The sequence below is a fragment of the Aythya marila genome, assembly GCF_965140915.1.
Source record: "Aythya marila genome assembly, chromosome: 1".
In the NCBI taxonomy this organism is placed as follows: Eukaryota; Metazoa; Chordata; class Aves; order Anseriformes; family Anatidae; genus Aythya; species Aythya marila.
In genome coordinates this window covers 130684077-130696812 of record NC_139042.1, presented here as the reverse complement: position 1 = coordinate 130696812, position 12736 = coordinate 130684077, and positions in this window count along the sequence as shown.

Here is a 12736-nt window from a genome sequence, read left to right as displayed (position 1 = left end):
ACAAACAATTGTGAATCTCCAAAATTGCTCTAAGATATAGTATACAACACATGATGCATGCAAATTGTAGCCCAAATATTTGAAAGCAGACCACTGTAATGAAGCGTAGAAAACTTTAAAAGACCAGGCTTTTTAATGTTGTTTGAAAGACAATTTGAGGTTACATGGTAGAACAGACTAAAGTTTTTAGTTCTACATTATCAAAAACTCCTGAGATGTTTTCAGAGATTTTACTGAAAAATGTCAAAAACCTTGCAAAGACAAGTATAAGAAAACTGCATCATAAGATGGGAGACAATAAGATGAATAGATAATGTCTCTTTCTACAAAGTAGAAATTTGTGTGTCCAACTCTTCTCCAAGACACAACAAGGAAAAAGTGGAGAGTACATGAGTCGCCTAAGGTACCTGGTCATTCTAATAATCTTTTGGCCATACTAGTCACCTCAGCTATCTGTAAAATCAGGGTAAAATCAATTAAAATTGCACAACTGAAACTATTAAAAAAAAATCCATAAAATCATACTACATTGCAGATGTTTAAATGTGCTCTGTCTTTATTATCAAGTTAAAATGATTCTTTAATCCATAATCAGCACAGTACATTTTGGGGGAGAGGAGAGGGTTGTGAAAAAGTAAAAACTATCCCAAATGATATATGGCTTTATGTTAGCTTCTGCAAACACATACTCAATGACTTGACTTCCCAGCAGCAATTATGCATGAGATGTGTCTCATGCTCTGGTGTGGGTAGTCCAAAATGACTACTCACTAACTGATTAGTTGGAGTGTGAGAACCGTCTTTCAAAAATTTCCATTGTAGTGAAACAGGAAGATCGTACGTGCAGACCTGAGCACTGTAATACTCTCAGCAGCTGCGCTGAGGCAAGTGACCCTACAGAAACATGACACAAAATATCTTTCGGTCTGAGAAGACAGTTAGCTAAACACAGGGGCACGAGAGAAATAAGAACTTTCTGACTCTATCGGCTGTTGCGTAAGCAATGGGGAGTGGGAAGTAGATTTCCTAACAGCATGAATTACAAAGGTAGTATCAGGAGACCCTGATCTCTGCCTGATCTTTTGTACACTCTTCTGTGATTCACATGCTCATAGAAAATTATTAAGAGGACTATTTATCTGACCCCGCAAAATGATGTTCGGACTTCGCATGTGCTTTCTGTCTAGGGCTTGCTCTGTGGGTCATCTGCCAGCAATGAGGTTGAAAATAGGAACTGGTCCAAACAACAACACTCTACTGTACTCGTTTCCCATCCAGCTTGAGGCCTAGATACAGGGAGGGTGTTTACATTGAAAGGAAGAAGAGCAACATGCGTATACAAGTGATTCATTTTAATAAAGGGAAACCACCATCTGGTCTGTACCTGAAAGTTTTGGTCTGTAAAAAATAGGAAATCCACCTCAGCCCGATCATAAAACAAATATAAAATACAGTAATTAGGAACTGAATACTGTAATAGAATAATGGCATCTGCAGAAGCTATTTCTTGTGTAATAATCATAGATGCCTGCCTGGAAATATATCTACAGTAAAAACAGCTGGTGATTTTATTAAATTCTCCATGGACATGTATCAGCATCATTGTTAGAGTAAGAAGGGTAATCTAGCAGAGTTCTTATTCCATCTCTGACGATGATTTTCTCAGCTGGTTTTACTTGCTTCAATACGGCATGGTGTTAATGCTGTTATAATAATGTCACTAGATGGCACTGTTCCCACCAGCTGCCACTGCTGCTTTGAGCTGTCAATCGGGTTACACAGGGTCGTGACAGGCTCTGTTACAGGAGCAGTTTCAGGAGACATAGCAGAGTATGAGCTCTAAGAATCTATAATTAAATCTACTCTGTTAGATAGAGGAAAGTATAAGTTGCTCAAGACTAGATGCAAATAAAGCAAGCTATGTTCAGATTATAGATCACGGTTTCAAATAATGGATTTCTCCTCTGCTGAGAAGGAATATGCAAAAGCACTGCACTTGGCAGACCAAAAACATTAGCGTCAGTCAGGGATGGTCAGTGTCAGACAAGAAGGAGGAAATATACACACATTCCTGTGTTTCAAGTGGAAGAATTTGTTAATGTGTAAAATAAACATGTATTTCATAAATAGTTTTGACATATATTGTAGGCAAACAGAGGCTGTAGATTGAGGATGTTTATGGACTCAGGCAGATAAACTGTTTAATGACCCAGCACACAGATAAAATGAGTGATTGGTGTGGTAAAGTTGTAGAGATTTGTAACAAAAAAAATAAATATTAAGAGTGTTATGAACACAGTATGAATGGAAACATATGTTTGTGAGAGCACCAGATGAGACAGAAGAGGAAGGAGTAAAGGAATAGACTGTACTGATAATGAAGAACACCATTCCCTGGACACTGCTCCCAGAACAGTGTTCTCAGCAGTAAAATTGAGTAATGTGATGTTTAGGTCAAGCCCAAAAGGCCTGTACTCTGATAAGGCCTCAGCACAGGCAACTTGTCATGAGAAGATGCTGCCTTCTGACAACAGGAAGATGGCAACAAGGTTCCATGATATGACATATAGCATTCCTTTTCCTGTTGGCCCATCAGAAAAACAGATGTACATTTCAAACAAACAAGAAAAAATGTGCAAAAGCAGCAACTTTGCCTTAGATTTATGGAGACTAGAGTAAGCAAAATCCTGAAACAAAAGACCACCCTATGACTAGCACTGGTTCCTAAAGGATATGAAAGATCTGTCAAAAAACAAGCTCACTATTGTCAATCAGAGAAATGACGAATATTTGACAGCCAGTGTCCCTTGTTGGCTGTGTTGCACACAAGTGGTCCTTAAGAGTGCATGTGAGTGAAATCTCTGAGGGAAAGATAGTGCATAACATCAATTTATATAGAAGCACAGAATCTCCCAAGTTGGTAGGGACCCACAAAGATCATGGAGTCCAACTCCTGGCTCCACAGAGGACCACCCAAAATTAGACCTTATGTCTGAGAGCATTATCCAAATGCTTTTTGAATTCTGGCAGGCTTGGTGCCGTGACCACTGCCCTGGGGAGCCCGTCCCAGTGCCCGACCACCCTCTGGGTGCAGAACCTTTTCCTAACACCCAGCCTGACCCTCCCCTGTCACAGCTCCATCCCATTCCCTCGAGTCCTGTTGCTGTTCCCAGAGAGAATACTTACATAGAGATTTTGTAAACAAATATAAAATGTTCATTTTTTTTCCAAGAGCTTGCATCGAATTTTGTTATGATGAATTTTCTTACAACAGCTTTTACTTGTATTCCCATGTCCTTTGATTACCTCATGTCTTTCAGTTCCCCTCTATGGCAATCTTCTCTGAGACTTCTACATAATAGAAGGTGTGGGGTTCTTCTCTTCCCATTTTCTTGGTCAGATTTCCTTCACTGCAAGTTATAATTTTTATAAAATAAAAAGAAAGGGGGCTGGAAGGGAGCTAAAGAGATCATTCAAAGAGGGCAGATTGTCCCCCTCTACTTTGCCCTCATGAGGCCCCACCTGGAGTGCTGCATCCAGGTCTGGGGCCCCCAGCAGCAGAAGGAGTGGGGCTGTTAGAGTGAGTCCAGAGAAGGGCCACAAAGATGATCAAGAGGTTGGAGCACCTCTCCTATGAAGAAAGGCTGAGAGAGCTGCCTACAGAAGAGAAGGCTCTGGGGTGACCTCATTGCAGCCTTTCAATACTTAAAGGGGTCTTATAAAAGGGATGAAGAAGGACTCTAATTGGGTAGATAATTATATGACAAGGGGGAATGGTTTTAAACTGAAAGAGGAGAGATTTAGATTAGAGGTTACGAGGAAATTTTTCATTCAGAGAGTGGTGAGGGACTGGCATAGGTTGCCCAGAGATGCTGTGGATGCCCTGGAGGTGTTCAAGACCAGGTTAGATGGGGCCTTGAGCAACCTGGTCTAGTGGGTGGCATTCCTGCCCATGGAAGGGGGGCTGGAACTTGATCTTTAAGGTCACCTCCAACCCAAGCCATTCTATGATTCAATTATTTGACATATAATATTTGTTAGATCATTAAGTGAATATTTAGGTCATCCATTGTGATACAAAGCAATGGCAACTGTGCCTAGAGCAAATCACAAAATCATAGAATATCCCGAGTTGGAAGGGACCCATAAGGATCATCAAGGGACCCATAAGGATCGTCCTGGCACCGCACAGGCCTACCCAAAAGTTTAGACCATGTGACTAAGTGCACAGTCCAATTGATTCTTAAATTCAGACAGGCTTGGTGAAGTGACTGCTTCACTGGGGAGCTTGTTCCAGTGTGTGACCACCCTCTCGGTGAAGAACCTCTTCCTGATGTCCCTGCCTCAGCTTAACACCATTCCCATGGGTCCTATCACTGGTGTTTACAGAGAATAGGTCACCTGCCTCCTCACTCCCCCTCGTGAGGAAGTTGTAGACTGCAATGAGGTCCCCCTTCAGCCTCCTCTTCTCCAGGCCCAGTGACCTCAGCCACTCCTCACACGTCTTCCCCTTTAGGCCCTTCACCATCTTTGTCGCCCTCCTCTGGACACTCTCCAACAGTTTTATGTCCTTTTTGTACTGTGGTGCCCAGAACTGCACACAGTACTTGAGGTGAGGCCAGACCAGCGCAGAGTAGAGCGGGACAATCACTTCCCTCAACTGACTAGCGATGCCGTGCTTGATGCACCCCAGGATATGGTTGGCCCTCCAGGCTGCCAGGGCACACTGCTGGCTCATATTCAACTTGCTGTCAACCACAACCCCCAGATCCCTCTCTGCGGGGCTGCTCTCCAGCATCTCATCGCACAGTCTGTATGTAAAGCCAGGGTTGCCCCGTCCCAGGTGAAGGACCCAGCACTTGCCTATGTTAAACTTCATGTGATTGGTGATTGCCCAGCTCTCCAATCTGTCCAGATCTCTCTGCAAGGCCTTTCCACCCTCATCTGAGTCCACAACTCCTCCAAGTTTGGTGTCGTCAGCAAATGTGCTCAGAACACCTTCTAGTCCTACATCCAAATCATTTATAAAAACATTGAAGAGGACTGGCCCTAAAATGGAGCCTTGAGGGACCCCACTAGTGACCATCTGCCAGCCAGATGTGGCCCCATTAACCACAACTCTTAGAGCCCTGCCCATCAGCCAATTGCTCACCCACTGTATGATGTTTTTGTTAAGTTGTACGCTGGACATTTTGTCCAGTGGGATCCTATGGGAAACTGTGTCAAAAACTTTGCTGAAGTCCAAAAAGATCACATTAGCTGGTTTCCCTTGATTGACCAGACAGGTGATCTTATCATAAAAGGAAATCAAATTTGTTAGGCAGGACCTACCCCTCATGAACCCATGTTGGCTCGGACCAATGACCGCATTGTCCCCCAGATGCGCTTCAGTAACTTCAAGAATCATCTTCTCCATAATTTTACCAGGCACTGATGTGAGACTGACAGGCCTGTAATTGCTAGGGTCTTCTTTCTTACCCTTCTTGAAAATTGGCACATTTGCCAGCTTCCAGTCTACTGGGACTTCTCCAGATTGCCAAGATCATTGAAAAATAATTGAGAGAGGTCCCACGATGACATCAGCCAGCTCTTTAAGCACCCTGGGATGAATCCCATCTGGACCCATGGACTTGTATGGATACAGGTGGAGCAGCAAATCCCGCACACGTTCAGGGTCAGTTGGGAGTTTGTCATTCCCACTATCATGGTCCTCCAGCTCAGGGCACCCTGGGTCCTGAAGCCCATCATCAGTGTTGAAGACAGAGGTGAAGAAGGCATTAAACATCTCTGCTTTGCCTATGTCATTGTCTGAGGAGACCTTCCCCATCAAGCAGCAGACGTATGTTTTTTTTGGTCCTCCTTTTTCTGTTCACATATCTAAAAAAACCTTTTTTATTCTCTCCCACAGACCATGTCTTGTCTCCCAGCTTCAACTCTAGTTGGGCCACATGAATTTTCTACCTACAAACATGAACAGCATCCCTGTATTCCTTCCTCGTCGCCTGACTCTCCTTCCAGCAGCCGTACATTTTCTTGTTTCGCCTAAGCTCCAGTAGAAGATCTCTGGCCTTTTGCCCCACCTACCTGTCTTCTTATATTTTGGAATTGCCTGATCTTGTGCTTTTAGGGGGCAGTGCTTAAAGATTGATCAGCACTGATGAATGCCAATGCCTTAAAAAGCAGTTTCCCAGGGGACCTTGCTGACTAGTTCCCTGAGCAGCCTGAAGTCTGCTTTCCCCATATCCAGGGCTGAAGTTTTGATGGCAGTTTTCCTTCTGTCACCATAAATTCTAAACTCAACCACTTCATGGTCACTATGACCGAGATGGTCGCCAATTGCCACGTCTCCCACAAGACCCTCTCTGTTCTCCAGCAACAGATCTAGGAGGGCACCTTTCCTAGTTGGCTTCCTTAGCACCTTCACTAAGAAGTTATCATACGAACCTCCTGGACTTGCTCGTGTCAGCTGTGTGGTGATCCCAGTTGATGTCTGGCAATTTGAAATCCCCGATAAGGACAAGGGGAGTTGATCTTGAGGCATCTCTTAGTTCTGCAAAGAATAATTCATTGGCATTGTTGTCCTGGCCAGGTGGTCTGTAATAGATTCCCACTACAACATCCCCTTTATTTGTTCGTCCCTTAATCTTTACCCAGAGGCTCTCAACTTTGTCATCGCCAACTTGAAGTTCCACACACTCCAGCCCATGCTTCTTATACATTACCACCCCCCCCAACTCGCCTACCCTGACTGTCCCCCTTGAAAAGCCTGTAACCATCTATTGTAGCACACCAGCTACAGGACTCATCCCACCACGTTTCGCTTATGCCGATGATGTCATAGCTTTGGGACTGGGCCACGACTTCTAGCTCATCCATTTTGTTCCTCATACTGTGCCAGTGTTGGCTGCCAATGAGGGAGATGTGGCATCATAGAATCATAGAATCATTTAGGTTGGAAAAGACCTCTAAGACCAACAAGTCCAACATCCTCCCTAAGCAATGAATTAGACTGTAATTTTTCTTCCAGTTAAGATTTCTTATAACTAGCCTGAATGACCTGTGGTACACCTCAAGCTTATAACTTCTCATCCTAAATATGCTAACATGGCAAAGAATTTTTCTTTTTTTCTTGCAGTGGTCTTTTACTTATTTCAGGCCTACCACCACGCCGTCTCTCAATTTCTCCTTCTTTTGATTAAAGATCTCTGTCTTCCTCACCATTTCTTCACAATTTCATGCTATAAAGGAAAACCATGCAGGATTTTCAATCCTTTGCTTAACCAGCTGGCAACACTACCTCACAATTTTGTGATTCAGCTACCGGTTAGTTGATAGAGCAGTAAGAACAATAGGCTAGAAAGAATCACATGGGCATGCATGTGATAGTTGCTTAGTTCAAAAAGTCTCAATATGCCAAAGCATGACTTTTTCTGACACTGTAACAAGACACAAGAGTTAGAGTGAAAAGAATGAAAGTCACCAACAAAAGGAAAAAATACCATTTGTGTACTTTAAAGGACATTTAAGTCCTTACATTTGAAGAAGAGTTTAGGGAGGGCCATAACTAAACCATACTACAGAATAAAGTAAAATAAAATAAAATAAAATAAAATAAAATAAAATAAAATAAAATAAAATAAAATAAAATAAAATAAAATAAAATAAAACAACATCAATGAACCAATTTAACAAAGATCTTTACAAGTCTCAATTAGAGGAACATTTCTTTCTGCCTGCACATCTGGCCATGAGCTTAATCTCACCTGTTGTGGTGGTTTTACCATACTAGGCAGCTAAACACCACAACCGCTCACTCACTCCCCCTCCTTAGATGAGGAGGGGAAGAAGTAAAGGAAAGAACAACTCACGGGTTGAGGATAAAAGGATAAGGATAAAAAAATAATTATTAAGGAAAGATTATTATTAACTGAACAATTTAACTAAGGGAAAAAAAAATAAGGGAAAGGGTAAAAGGGAGGAGGAAAGGGAAAAACAAAGCAAAACAAAACAAAACAAATAAAGGCTATGTGGAAGTGCAGAGGAAAGAAATTACTCTCTACTTCCCACAAATGAGCGATGCTTGACCATGTCCTTGAAGCAGGGCCTCAATGCACATAGCCAGTGCTCAGGAGGAGGACCAACATTTTCATGAGAGCCCACCCCTCTGCTCTTCTTCCTTCTTCCACCTTTTATTGCTGAGTGTGACACCACATATCACAGAATCACAGAATCACAGAATTTCTAGGTTGGAAGAGACCTCAAGATCATCGAGTCCAACCTCTGACCTAACGCTACCAGTCCCCACTAAACCATATCCCTAAGCTCTAGGTCTAAACGTCTTTTGAAGACTTCCAGGGATGGTGACTCCACCACTTCCCTGGGCAGCCTGTTCCAATGCCTCACAACCCTTTCAGTGAAGAAGTTCTTCCTAACATCTAACCTAAAACTCCCCTGGCTCAACTTAAGCCCATTCCCCCTCGTCCTGTCACCAGGCACGTGGGATAACAGACCAACCCCCACCTCGCTACAGCCTCCCTTGAGGTACCTATAGAGAGCGATAAGGTCGCCCCTGAGCCTCCTCTTCTCCAGGCTGAACAAGCCCAGCTCCCTCAGCCGCTCCTCGTAGGACTTGTTCTCCAGGCCCCTCACCAGCTTCGTCGCCCTTCTCTGCACATGGTATGGAATATCCCTTTGGTTGGTTTAGGTCAGCTTCCCTGGTGATGTTTCTTTCCTCACTTCTTTGCCCACCCCCTAGGAAGGTTAGAAAGAGTCCTGATGCTGTGCCAGCACTGCTCAGCAGCAGACACAACACTGGTGTGATACCACTGCTGTTCTAGCTACACATGCAGAGCATAGCACTGTATGGGCTGCTGCAGGGAAAGTTAACTCCATCCCAGCCAGACCCAGTACACCTATACAATCAGGACACACTAACCTGGCATCTGAAAAAGCTAAGTATGATGGATAATGAGCATCACTAAAACTCATTTTCCAGCTGAGGCAACCTTCTGATGTACCCTGTGTAGAGAGAAATTCAAAGATTAGGTGCTTTAGAGCATTCTTTAAAGATACCTTTTGAAGGATATTTGAAATTATGGTGTTTTGTTTTTTTTTTTGGCCATACAAGGAAGGTATATATCCAAGGTATGCAGACTGCTAGTTTATTGCCTCAGTTAGAGGCCCGGATTTAGGCAGGGTGAATCTAAGCCACAAAACTGAAAAATAAATATAAGTACAAACATCTGCAACATAAATGATTTGATTTGCAAAATGGCTTGGATTCTCTTAAAGTAAAAAATAAATATAAATTACTTCTGTTATTACAATAATTAATATTCATAGGCAGGCAGGTAGTATCAACACCATTTGTCAAATAATTTAATAGTCATAGCAATAATAACGAAAAAGTCAAAGCAATAACAATGAAGAGTTCACTTAAACATTTTGAAATTACTGTTAATTATCCACATTTCAGGTCTCTCTGATTTCTTCTGTGTACATCAGATGGCCATAGGGAACCTAATCCATCTAGCCAGAATTTAATTAAACACAGTGCATTTCAGTATGTTTCAGCAGAGCAGTTTGCTCCATTTTCTCTTCAGAAAGTCTAAGTAATACACCAAGTCAAGTGTAAGCTCCAAGCAACTGTATTCCTTTCAGTCTGCTTTTCAGAGGTGACTTAGAGAATTCTTAGACCCTTGAGAGTTGGCTTTTTTTATAAACCCATGTTAATATTTATTTATCTAGCTCTTATGGACAGCCCAAAACTTGCATGAAACTTCCAATAGCAAGAACAGGGGATTTGCTCGTCATCCTGAGGCCAATTCCTTATTTCCTTTGTATTGTTTTGACCCTAGCATTAGTGATTGACTCCACAGACTCCACTGGAGGTATCCACAGTTCAGTGCAGGCAAGGCAAGATCTGAGCCTCTCAGCTTTCCTGTACCTGAGAAAGGCAAAGAGTAACTTCCATATGACCCAGATATAGCAGAATCTCCCCAAATCTGAGGGAGATTCTGAGTCAGAGATTTCCAATACATGCTTTCATTGAGTCTTTCTGATCTGTTTCTGTAGCACTCATTAAGTTAGGTATGTCCCAGAAAAAATAGGAGCCTGCAATTGGAGCCACCTGCATGGATCATTTTGGGGCCCTACTGACACGGAACTACACTTCATGCACACAAATTTACTCCTGGCCCGTTAGGTCAATGGCAGTCTTACCATTGTTATTAAGGAGTCAGGCTTTCACCAACATACCAGAAAGGCTCTGACTCATGAAGCTCCAATGTGAGCTTCAGAGAACCACTGTTAGACACTTTTCCCATCTTACAGACTAAGAACAGTGTTGCAATCACTGTGAACAGACTCATGACTGACTGGCAGTTCAGAAGATGGAGGGCAGGGTAGATGTCACAACTGGCGGTTCAGAGGATGTTGGTTTGAATGCAGACCCTGGCACTCATTAGGATGAGGTTTCTTGTTCGGCCATGCTTGAAACACATTGTATTTAACAGTCACATACTGCATAACAAAGTATTGCTCTAAACATCCAAGAGATTAATAGCCATTGTGCTAAGGTCGACAGCGTGCTGCCTGTTAGTAGGTCATAACCTTTGAACAGTGATCACAGTAACAGCTCGGCACAGATCTACCTAATACCTTCAGTTTTGTTCATTTGTCTCCCTGCTCTTATGCACAGATGTGAATGAATGGACTTCTTTCTTAAGCAAAACTACAGTGTGATAGTTTATAGCAACTGAACTATGGCCAGAAAGGAAATTTGCAGATTTTATTATCCCCAGTGGAATAGCATGACATGGAACATGTTTTTAAAATAGATTTATTCCCCCTACTTTTGCTAGCTTATCAGTATTTCCTTGAAATGAGCCAGTTTGGGGCTCATTGTTCAAGGATAGTTGGACGTGATAGGAGTAGGGGTGGGCAGGCTGTACAGTCACAAGACCACAACCACATTATGTGATGTGGGAATGTGTGCTGCACTAGCTAGCAGTGATGGGAGAGCTGAAACCCTTTCATCCATTCTGGGAAACCTGTGCCTGCAGGCCATTTCATGATTACATAAAACAGAGTACATGCTCCAAAGAAACAGAAAGCATAGCATTGTATTCTTTGTTTTGTTCTCCACTGCTCTATTATTAGAATAGCAAATGTTCTTATCTCAGAGTGTTATAACCCACACAGTCCCTTCAGGAGCAAGCTGCCAGTACAAATACAGAAGAAACAAGTCAAAATATATTTAGGTTAGTAATATATACTCAGACTAGCTCAGAGTTTCATCTTTGGATACTAAATCAACTGTCTGCTGAAATCTCAGTGTTATCAAGCCCATAAAGCATAAAATGCCACATATGTTAAAAATGGGTGGGGGTGGGGGTGGGGGAAATAGCCTGGAAACTATCCAAACGTGCTTTAGCAAGTAGTGTGACACAGTAATAGTTTATGTGCTTTGAGATTCAATTCAGAAGTGTACTCTTGTTTTGAACAAAAATGTTGATATAGATGCATTTGGGCCATTAGTCTATCAGTCAATAATAGCTTAATTGGAACAAGTCAAATAATTATAAATTCAATCTACAAAACTAGGCTTACAGCTACAGGAGGATGGATATCTTTAGTTAAAAGTCATGACAATGCTGCACATGTCTTTCATATAAACTAGGGGAACATGGTTTACATGAAAATATTTTAAGGTGGGGACAGAACTGGTTGCTGTAGGAGCAAATGCAATATACTGCATTTGGGCAGGTATTGCCAGATGCAAAGACACAGCTTGGAAGCATCTGGCTATGTATCAGCTCTTGCAGGAGCAAATCTTAGGCCAAAGTGAATCACTGGCTGAATTACGTCAATATTGTGCAAGAAAAGGAAAACTAGAGATGTACAAATGAGAATACGACCTTCAAGGTACATGAGGTACTGGTACTTTTGCTTCTCTCACTTGCAATGTTCTGTTTAATTTTGAGTCCTACATTATCAGCATTCTTGAGAATAATGGGCATGATCAGAAGCCTGAAGATTTGAACTAAATGAAGGTAACTTGCTCCTAAAAAGGAAAAGTCTAAGAATTGAGATGGTGCCTATTTTCAAATATGCATATGCCTGTTATAGAGAGATAGGAAATAAAACCGTTCTGAATATCTGTTCTAGATAAGACATGAATGGGCTAACATTGCAGAAAGGAAGATTCAGTAAAGATTAGGAAAGGCTTTGCTATCATATGTTTCTCAAGATTGCCTGGAGTACTGATAGTCTAAGAGACTGGGTTAGGTACATGTCTATGAAGAAGGGCAACAGTATTTAAGATATCAACTTGAGGATCATTCCAGCCCCACGAGTAAAAGACGTGCTTTTGGTGTGAAGGGAAAAAATACAAACAGGTTTTAATTATGTACAGACCTGTAATAAAAATTCTTACTAGATGAACCCAATCTAGAAAAGCTATGATGCATGCTAGATCTTCTAATGTCATTTCTTTTCTTTGTAAATAAAAGGTGAACCAGAATCGGCTCCTTGTTTAGGATATCCCTGGATTATGAGAAAGTACCAAACTGAATTATGAAGTTCAAGTATCTTCGCTGTTAAATCATCCAATTTTCACAATGTGATGAACCAAAAGACAAATCTTTTCAACCCATTCCTACGTAACTTGTAGGCATTTTGATTATTCTGGCAGGTATCCTACTTAATGTGTAGGCATTTTGATTATTGTAGCATC